This window comes from Bombina bombina, chromosome 9 (genome assembly GCF_027579735.1).
Source record: "Bombina bombina isolate aBomBom1 chromosome 9, aBomBom1.pri, whole genome shotgun sequence".
NCBI lineage: Eukaryota > Metazoa > Chordata > Amphibia > Anura > Bombinatoridae > Bombina > Bombina bombina.
This window is the reverse complement of record NC_069507.1, coordinates 288,331,044-288,342,721: the sequence shown is the minus strand read 5'-3', so window position 1 is coordinate 288,342,721 and position 11,678 is coordinate 288,331,044. Positions and strand designations below refer to the sequence as shown.

General features: G+C 37.6%; 1 protein-coding gene across 1 annotated transcript in view; it reads left to right on the top strand.

Moving 5' to 3' along the window:
• Positions 1–11,678, top strand: part of LOC128640609 (tapasin-related protein-like) — a 120,606-nt gene that overhangs the window by 27,243 nt on the left and 81,685 nt on the right. The gene's annotated exons all lie outside the window — the stretch shown is intronic.

Genomic DNA, 11,678 nt, shown 5'->3' with positions numbered 1-11,678 from the left:
ATATTCTCCAGAAAGGACCACAGGTTATATGATCAGGGCAGTATCTCAGATTATCCTGAGCATATCCTTCAGAGAAGATAACAGGTATCCAGATGGTACTCTAGACAGGACCTTAAATTAGATGGTCTAGACTTTACTTGACATGTTCCTAACAGGATGCCAGGGTAGATGCTTAAAACTTTACCCAGAGACAAATCATCCAGATCAGGTACCATATAATATTTTTTTAGACCAATGCCAAGATCGAATGTTCCAAACAGGTCCCTAATTCTATCCCCAGACAGAAATATCACCTGAACATCTCTATGTAAAAAAGGAAGATATTTTACCTCAAAATGTCCCATTCTTTTTAATACCCACTGTACATAGAATAAAGGCACGAACACTTCAGCAAATAAACCACCCCTATATGAAGTGCCTAATATTATATTCTTTTCTTTTTATCCATTATTGTAAAATAGGTACGGTGTCTACATGGGAAGCTGCCCTTAACCAATCATTAGGGGAAGACTTTTCATATATTTACTTCTTAACGGTTTGTCTTTTAAACTAGGAGATTTTCTGGATAATCATCAATAGATGCCGGTTCTTTTTACAAACATATCTTAAGTGTTCCCATTGATTATTGTAGGTTGAAATAAATCTAACTTTGTATTCAGACTTATCCAGTCTAGATGAATAGAACAGGACATCTCTAGCTTTATTTCTTGCTGTATGTAAAGCCTTGGTAACCATTTTCTAGAACTTATGACTTATGGATTCTGTATATGCTTCAAACTTTTCTTTCAATGAGCAATTCCTTTTTAAATAGACTTGTGCGCCGCAGAAAAATTTGTTTCGGTTTCTTTCGGATTCATTCGGATTTAAATAAATTTGGATGTATTCGGTTCGGATTCGATTCAGAAGTTCGGTATGTGTTAGGTGGGATGTGCTGTGTATTAGTCTAGTATTATGTACTGTATATTAGGTGTAACTGATCTGAATCACCATAAGTACCAACCTCACAGGTACCAGCTACATAATGTGCCCTGCACAGAGCTAGCAAAATGATATAGCCTAATATACTGTACAATACTAGTCTAATTGTGATTAGTCCATGGTCATTCAAATGTAAAGAATAAATCCAAACTAATTCAGATTTATTCATTACAAATGCATTCGTTAAGTTTCGTTGCTAGGGTAATTCGGAAATTCGAATCGATCTGAAGCTCCAAATTTGACAAATTTCGATTTGGAACGAAGAAAAACACAAATGTCTATTTTTAACGTAAGAATTATCCATAAGGAATCTCTCTCTTTATGTTTAAATAATTTTAATTGTTTTATATTTTTCGAAGAACAAGAGTACATAAATAAAATAATATAACATGAATTGTCTTTTCTTCTGTTGCCCTCTGAGTTGGGAAATACTGTGTTACATGTGTACAGTGACATATAAGTTTCAGATAATTAGTTTGTATAGGCATAAACATACTGTATCGTTGACTGGTCACATAAATATCATATCATTATGGTGTTGTTCACCCATGAGCAGTTCTATCGTAAATCCAACAGCAGGTTATCATTATATGAACTGTGTCTAACATTCGTCATTAAACTGCATCTTCCAAGTTACTGGTTCTGCTCACTTCTTATATCTATATTACTCTACATAAATATATCTGGCTGAAACTTTTTTAACTAAGGGTAATCTTATGTACCCAGAAATTTCCCATATCTGGAAACAGATTATCTAATAAACATAGGGTTGGGTAACTTGGAGTTAAAACATTAAGAATTAACAATTGAAAAAGGGGGTTGAAGGGATAGGGGGGGTAGGGGGGAGTGACGACACTTTGTTCCTTAGTCTATATTATGTGTATATCAATGTGTTTAGTTTGGTTATAGTTTGATGGCCACTTAGATCTCTGATCTACGGTTATCTCACGGGGTTGAGGAACCATTGCTTATCCAGTAATACCACACTGCTTGGGTTGTTTCCTTGTTATCTAGTGTATTTGACGCTATCTCGTACATGGTGTATGTATATTGGATTTTGTTGTATATCTCTGTCCAAGTTGGAGCTCCAGTTTTCCAATATTTAGCTATGCATATCCTCGTGATTGTGCATAAAATCCTAATAAATGTATTGATATGTTTATGGTATTTACTGATATGTTCATGTAATAGAGCCTGTTGGATCGTGAGATTGATGTTTTCATCTAGAATCTGACTGAGGAAAATAGATAGTCTGTTCCATGTCCCCTTCACTTCTCTGCAGTCCCACCACATGTGTCTACAAGTCCCTATTTCTCCACAGCCTCTATAACATAACCTGCTGCCTTGTGGGTACATATGGGCCGTTCGTGTTGGGGTTAAGTACCACCGATGAATAGTTTTAGTAACATTTTCCTTAAGATCTACACTAATCAGCCCTTTCTCCGCGTTCTGAAACATTGATTCCCATTCTTTTATGTCTTTACAAATAAGTAGTTCCTGTTCCCATGCCAGCATAGTCAAGGTCTTGGATGTGTTGTGGTTGGCCTGTATAGACACATATAGTAGAGATATGGTATGTTTGTTGCGTTCTTCTGTTTTACAGAAGATTTCTATAGGTGTGGTGGTTTCTTCTCTAGGGTGTTTTAGGTATGTTTGTAAGACAGAGTGTATCTGTAGATACATATACCAGTGTAGTTTCAGTGGGTCAATCTTTGTCTGCAGTTGGTTAAACGTCAGTATGTTTCTTCCTGTTAAGTAATCTGCTACTCTGTACAAGCCTTTGTTTTCCCATTTTTTAAGCTGAGTCCAGAGTTCTTCTGGCATCATGTATCTGATTGGTATTGATAGGGAATACTGCTGTAAGAGTTTATATTTCGTTTTTGCTGTCTTCCAGGTCTTTATAGTGAGGTTTGCGGTGTAAGGTTTAGGTGTCTTCCCGTCTTTCTGTGCCCTCCCTGGGTCCCAGATAATTAAATCTGCCTCATCCCAACCCCCTATTTTTGCTTCCACTTTGGGCCATATAATTTCCCTCGACCTCTTCAGGAGTAGTGAGTCCTGAGCTAGTCTGGCTGCATTGTAATAGTCTATTAGGTTTGGTGCTCCAATGCCCCCGAGCGACTTGTGTCTAGTTAAGATGGATTTTGCTATCCTATTCGTTTTATCTCCCCTAATGAATACTGAGATTTCTTTTTGCATTGTTTCTAAATCTGTTTTTATTATTTTTATAGGGAGGGTTCTGAATAAATATAGTATTTGTGGCATGGCATTCATTTTTACTGCCGCTATTCTACCTAGCCATGAGAAATTAAAGCTCTTCCATTTTGTCAGGTCCCGTCTTATTTGCCTAAATAATGGAATGTAATTTACTTTATATAGTTGAGTGGAGCAGGTTGGGAGCTGGATTCCCAAATATTTTAGTGTATGTTTCATCCATTTAAAATTAAATTGCGTTTCTAATAATGTTTTAGTCTGTTGGGGTATCGCAATGGGCAAAGCTTCACATTTGTCTGGATTGATTTTAAATCCCGAAATGGTTGAGAATTTCCTTATTGTCTGATAGAGGTTAGGTAAAGATATTAATGGATTCGTCAAGGTCAATAAAACATCATCAGCAAAGAGAGATAGTTTGTATTCTGATGCATTTATCTTAACCCCTGATATATCTAAATGTGAACGAATCGTAACTGCTAGTGGCTCTATACATAGTGCAAAGAGCAATGGGGATAGGGGGCACCCCTGTCTGGTACCGTTACGAATTGGGAAGGATTTCGACTTATATCCTGTTGATGAGACCTGGGCTTCTGGACGCGAGTATATAACTTTTAAGGCTTTTATGAATGCTCCCTCAAAACCCATATGGTGTAGTGTTAAGAACATATAGTCCCAATCTATTCTATCAAACGCCTTCTCCGCATCCAAAGATAGGAGCAGAGAAGGCGTTCGTGTCTCTCCTAAGAATTGTATTAAGTTAGTAACTTTTCGGATGTTGTCTGGGGCTTCCCTGTCCTTGATAAATCCCACCTGGTCTGGATGAACCAATTGGGGGATGATGTGCTTAAATCGGTTTGCGATTACTTTCGTAAATATTTTAAGATCCTGATTTATGAGAGATATTGGGCGGTAATTCTGGCATTTTTTGTGGTCTCTTCCTGGCTTGGGGATTACAACTATCTTGGCAGCTAGTAAATCTGGGGGAATATCTCCTCCCTCCATAATGTGATTACAGAATTTCACCAGGTGTGGGATTAGTGAGTTTTTAAATAATTTGTAATATTCGGCTGGAAAGCCATCTGGTACTGCCGCTTTTCCCGTTTTAAGATCTTTGATGGCTCCTAGTATTTCTAATGTGGAAATGGGGGCGTTGATTGTTTCCCTCTGTTCTATAGTTATATTTGGTAAGTGAGTTTGGGAGAAGAATTTTGAAGACAGTGTCTCCGTTTCTTGATTACGTGTAACTTTTTCCCCATTATATAGTTCTCCATAGTACCTTGCGAAAGTGTCTACAATTTCTTGTGGGTGTGAGGTCGTAGCGTTGTTAAGTGTCTCAATTAGCGGAATCGCAGAGGCCTTACATCTTTCTCTAATTTTGTGTGCCATGTATCTATCGGGCTTGTTCACGAATATAAAGTATTTTGCCTGGATTTTATGAATGGCTCTAGTAGCTTGTGTGTGAAGTAGTGAAGCTAGAGCAGATCTTTTAGTTTGGAGTAGATTTAAGTTAGCTTTACTTTTGTTATATTTGTGTCGCCTTTCTAAATCCTCAATCTCTGTGTGGAGCTGTTGTAGTTGCTGTCTATATTTCTGAATCTGTCTTGCTTTTGAATCTCTCTCTTTAGAGGCACAGGATGACTACTTGTAGCCTCTAATATCTTCCTTTTATACATAGAGATCTTCTAGTCAGCTATTTACAGATACGCATCACGTTCATGTGCTTCAGCATTTGTGTATCATGTCCCTTTAACTGATCATATGACACAGGCGTGTGTATCACGTCCCTTTAACTGATCATATGACACAGGCATGTGTATCATGTCCCTTTAACTGATCATATGACACAGGATTGTGTATCACGTCCCTTTAACTAATCATATGACACAGGCTTGTGTATCATGTCCCTATAACTGATCATATGACACAGGCTTGTGTATCACGTCCCTTTAACTGATCCTATGACACAGGCTTGTGTATCACGTCCCTATAACTGATCATATGACACAGGCATGTGTATCATGTCCCTTTAACTGATCATATGACACAGGATTGTGTATCACGTCCCTTTAACTAATCATATGACACAGGCTTGTGTATCATGTCCCTATAACTGATCATATGACACAGGCTTGTGTATCACGTCCCTTTAACTGATCATATGACACAGGCTTGTGTATCACGTCCCTTTAACTGATCATATGACACAGGCGTGTGTATCACGTCCCTTTAACTAATCATATGACACAGGCTTGTGTATCACGTCCCTATAACTGATCATATGACACAGGCGTGTGTATCACGTCCCTTTAACTGATCATATGACACAGGCTTGTGTATCACGTCCCTTTAACTGATCATATGACACAGGGGCAGAAGTACACAAGGAGCATGGCACCTAAGTAATAACTATATAAGATAATAATGCTTATTTTAAAGGGACACGAAACCTCAGATAGATTATACATTTTTAAACAATCAATTTACTTCATTCTTTTGGTACCTTTTATTGAAGAAGCAGCAATGCACATCTGGGAGCTAGCTGAAGACATTTGTAAGCCAATGAAAATGGGCATACAAGTTCAGCCACCAATCAGCAGTTAGCTCCAAGCTCCTAAACCTACCTAGGTATCCTTTTCAACAAAGGATACTACGAGAATGAAGCAAATTAGATAATATAAGTTTAAAATTGTATGCCCTATCTGAATCATGAAAGAAAAATGTTGTGTTTCATGTCCCTTTAAATAACGAGTCTATTTACATGTTACAAGAAGAAAATTAAGATAAAAAAATCCGTATCAGTTGATGGAAAATTATTGGACTAAAATTAAATAATCATAAAAGAAACTGAAAAAGTTACCTGTATAACAGCTAGATTACGAGTTGTGCGTTATGAGTCCAATAGCAGCGTTGTGGCCCATAACGCATCATTTTCCCTAACGCAGCCAGTACGAGTCTTGTCGGTATAGGTGTACTGCAAGCCTTTTAGTCTGTAACGCAACGTCAGTATCACACTCTTAAAAATGACGTTCATTCATGTGATTCCCATAGTGCTGGTATTACGAGTTTTGCGTTCTGGCTAAAAAAAAAGGCGTTAAAGCCTAAAACGACAAGATCCGTAACGCCATCTAAAGTCAGTAGTTATGAGTTTTACTCTACAAAGCTGTAACATAAAACTCATAACTAATGTGTTAAAAATACACTAACACCCATAAACTACCTATTAACCCCTAAACCGAGGCCCTCCCGCATCGCAAACACTATAATAAATTTATCAACCCCTAATCTGCCACTCCCGACATTTTCACCACTATATTTCATTTATAAACCCCTAAACCGCCACCCTCCTGCATCGCAAACACTATTTAAATATTATTAACCCCAATCTGCCATCCGCCCACATTGCCCCAACTGTAATAAAGTTATTAAGCCATACACCGCCGCCACTATAATAGAACCATTAACCCTTAAACCGAAAGCCCACCACACAACGAAATATAATAAATTAAACTATTAACCCCTAAACCGGAAACCACCCATTTTGCAATAAACTAAATTTGTGACGTGAGTCGTCAAGATCTGAGGGCCTGTTATGGAACATTCTTTGGGCTGGAGGTACATGGGCTTAGGGTACCCAGAGACTGCATGGAAATGTGGGATTTTATATGCTGGACACCCCATGTACTTTCATAACTCTGTCTTATGTCCATGTCACCCTGTATCCATAAATACAGGATGGGTGCAGGGTGTGAGTGCCCCTTGTGGGAGCAATTGTGACTCTATAAGCCAAGTCGGCATAAAGGACTTAATAGTTAATAAGAGCTGTTTTTATATTCTGTAATAAGATGTATTTTATTTATGTTTCTGATCTGATTGTGTCTCAGGAGTCTGTCTGGGTAATCTGATTGTGTCTCAGGAGTCTGTCTGGGTAAACTGATTGTGCCTCAGGAGTCTGTCTGGGTAAACTGATTGTGTCTCAGGAGTCTGTCTGGGTAAACTGATTGTGTCCCTGTGTGATTAAGTTAACTAGACTGCCCAACATCAGATTGCCTGAGTAAACTTTCCTCCCCAGTTAATTAACTTGATATGTTAATCTGTTTTACCCGTGAATAGACAATTGTTAGAGGTTTGCTGTATTGTTCATATGTTTGCTTTACTGTTTAACCAATGCCCTCTGTAACCTGAAGCTCTGTGACTCTGGAATGCCAGGGTGTATAAATCTGTGTGCTGCTTTTAAATAAAGTGTTCATTTTTGTGTTCAGACCACTGAGTGTTGTCTCAGTTCTGTTCACCTCTATAACTTTAAACTGCGGTCAAAGGGAGATACCAGGAGCTATTGCTCTGGATAAAGGGATGTCCAGGACAAGGGAAGTGTTCTGACGGAGGTACTCAATCGGGGTACCAGGCGGTCCGTCACAAAATTAAACTAGTAACCCCTAACGCCCCCTAACGTTATATTAAAATTACAATTTCCCTAGCTTAAATTAAAATTTACCTGTCAAATTAAAAAAAACTAAGTTTAAACTACCAATTAAATAAAACTAAACTACACATTAAAAAAATCCTAACACTACTATAAAAATGACAGTTATCTAATTACAAAAAAAAATATCATCCAATAGAATTAGAGCTGCTTAAATCCTATTGGCTGATTAGAACAGCAAATAGGATTTAAGCAGCTCTCATTTTATTGGCTGATTCAAATCTTTCAGCCAATAGGAATGCAAGGGATGCCATTTTGAATCGCGTACCTTGCATTGAAGATTCAGTATACGGCGGCGACTGTTTGAAGAGGGTGCTCCGTGCCGGATGTCTTCAGGATGGACCCGCTCCGTGCCCTCGGGATTAAGATAGAAGAGGCTGTCTGGATGAAGACTTCTCCACCGGGATGAATATCATTCAAGCGGGAATTCAAAAACTGTAAGTGGATCGTCTTGGGGGTTAGTGTTAGGTTTTTTTAAGGTTTTTTTGTGTCAGTGCATAGCCGGGTTATAACACAATTTATTTAATATTATTCTTTAAAATAAAACCCCAATTAAAATGTATATACGAAATTCTTTATATTAAAGTTATAAACACATTGATTTATATTTATAGGAACCAGATTATGAATCAAACTATACAAGCTTAAACTGTTACAATATTCTATACAAAGATCATAAAAATATACCTTTACAAATTACCTTATTCACAATAATCTCCCAAATCAGAGTTGCATTAAAATACCACAATGAGATACCAAGGTATGGATTGAAAACTTCCAGACAAATATAATTAAGCTACTTAGCCCACAAATTATTCTATATAACTCTAATTAAAACACCAGAAGTTATATATATATTATTAATGCAAACAGCCAATTTATCTGAGCTGAAATATATTCTTATTAGCTATAATTAAGGCAAGTTCTAAAATTTATATAGTTGCAAATAACTTAATGCACACCAAAGAGATTACTTACAATAATAGACCTGCCTTAGAAATATGCAACACAAAGGATCTTTACGTAGCAAATAAATTACTTAGCATACAAAAGACTAGTTTTAAACTACACAGGATTATGAACATAAGATGAAAATACCAATTGTGCTCTTTCAGTTTACCAGCATCAATTAGACTGTAGCAATAATGAATGTCTTTGATTCAAATATTAAATATACAATTTCTTATACTTTAGCCAAATAACCAGATCAATTTTTCAACTTCCAGAGTTTCTTGTGGGTCATCTATGGAGGGTTTACTCACAATGTGCAAAGGTATAGACCTCAATAATTGTTAATCTTTCTTTGTTCAAGAAAGTGTCCCCAAAAATGGCAGAGAATATACTCGGCACCAAAGCCTATGTATTTTTCTCTCCAAAAGTTAATGTTTCTTTTTTTCTGTCTGTATCCTCTTGTCTTAGAGTGTGCATCCCTCTTTATCCAAAAATAAAGAAAGCCTCCTCCTTTTCCGTAAAGTGAATGTAAATTTTGATGCTAAAGTGCCTGGCTTTTCAAACTTTGATTAAAAACAGGGGCACTTTAATTCATCAAAATTTACATTTCACTCCTGTTGTGAAAAAAAACTTACCTTTTAAACTTCACAGCAGCTCCAGCTTCCTCCACCCATTTTAAAGCCTCTTCCTGGGTCTAAAATGAGGCATCCGGCTTCCTCCAATCTCAGCGTTGAATCAGACACTGATTCCCCCGGGTGGGGGGAAGCTGTGATTGGAGGATGACCTATCAATCATTTCTGACATCAGAAATGGCTTTTGAGACCGGAGGAAGCTGAATCTGCTGTGAAGTTTTTAAAAGGTAAGTATTTTTTCACAACAGGAGTGAAATGTAAATTTTGATGAATTAAAGTGCCCCTGTTTTTAATCGAAGTTTGTAAAAACCGGGCACTTTAGCATCAAAATTTACATTCACTTTAATCACTCCCACAGAATTTTGATAGGCCCTCGGAGCTTGTCTTTCCTTTGGCCCTAACGGAGCTTGTCTCTGATTCGCTCTGGGATCTGAAAATCTCATAGGCTATTTGGTTTGGCATGTTTTAAGCAGTCAATTCGTTTGGCTGTCATACCAGTTTTAATCCCCTAGGGGGCAGCATACAAAGACAGTTTCATTCAAATATTGCTGCAGTTCAATTATCTAACCTATAAAATGTTTATTTTATTTACTATAATTTTCAGTATTAATAAACTTATCTGGCCTTTATATATGGGACCCTATAGTTAGTGATGTCGCGAACTTAAAAATTTTGGTTCGCGAACGGCGGACTCGAACTTCCGGTATTGTTCGCGAACCGGGCGAACCGCCATTGACTTCAATAGGCAGGCGAACTTTAAAAACTACAAGGACTCTTTCTGGCCACAATAGTTATGGAAAAGTTGTTTCAAGGGGACTAACACCGGGACTGTGGCATGCTGGAGGGGGATCCCTGGCAAAACTCCCATGGAAAATTACATAGTTGATGCAGAGTCTGCTTTTAACCCATAAAGGGCCTAAATCACCTAACATCCCCAAATTGTTTGCAATAACGTGCTTTAAAACATCAGTTATGATGTCGTATCTATCAGGTAGTGTAAGGGTTACGGCCGCTTCACAGTGACAGAGCAAACTCCAAGTGTAACGCACCGTAAACAACCGCAAACAGTTCATTTGCACAACCACGAGATAGATAGATTTGATAGATAGATAGATAGATAGATACATAGATTACATAGCTCAATAGATGCGATATACATATGATCGATACAAATTACATAGATCAATAGATGCAATATACATTTGATAGATACGAATTACATAGATCAATAGATGCAATATCCATTTGATAGATACGAATGTTATCAATCCAAAGATGCAATATACATTTGATAGATACAAATTACTTCAACCAAAATATGTAATATACATTTTATTGATCCGAATTACATCGATCAATAGATGCAATCTACATTTGATAGATACGTTTGATAGTTCGATCGATTTGATAGATAAATAAATAGATTTGAAATATATATAATTTCCCTGACAGAGTATAACAATAAGACATGCGGTCTGTGACCCGTGGTGTGTTAAGTAGTACTATTCTTAGCAGTTTACTACAACCTGTTACTCCCCCTATCGGGGGAGGTCTATATGGCCTTCATTTTTGGAACCGGGAGATGGAAGAAGATGATTGGTCTGTCCTCCTACTTCAAATTTGTCAAAAACACAAGTGGCTGTCTCAAAACAGTCCGGACACAAGATAGATAGATAGATAGGATAGATAGATATACATAGATTGATAGATAGATAGAATCGATAGAAGAGAAATAGATAGATTTGTTAGTTATATAATTACCCTGACAAAGTATAATAATTAAACATGCGGTCTTGGACCCATGGTAACTAGGTTGTGTTAAGTAGTACTATTCTTAGCACTTTCAGCCCTGTAACTCCTCCTATCGGTGGAGGTCTATATGGCGTGTATAATTACCCTGACAAAGTATAACAACAAGACACGCGGTCTGGGACCCATGGTAATTAGGTTGTGTTAAGTAAAACTTTTCTTAGCACTTTAATCCCTTATACTCCCCCTTTCGGTGGAGTTCTATATGGCCTGCATGATTACCCTGACAAAGTATAACAACAAAACATCTGGTCTGGGATCCATGGTAACTAGGTTGTGTTAAGTAGTACTATTCTTAGAACTGTAATCCCTGTTACTCCCCCTATCAAGGGAGGTCTATATGGCCTGCATGATTACCCTGACAAAGTATAATAAGAAAACATGCGGTCATGGACCCATGGTAACTAGGTTGTGTTAAGTAGTACTATTCTTAGCACTTTAATCCCTGTTACTCCCCCTATCGGGGGAGGTCTATATGGTGTGCCTGATTATCCTGGCAAAATATAACAACAAGACATGCGGTCTGTGAACCACAGTTAACTAGGTTGTGTTGATTTTTACTATTTTTAGCACTTTAATCCCTGTTCCTCCCCCTATCGGGGGCGGTTTATATGGCC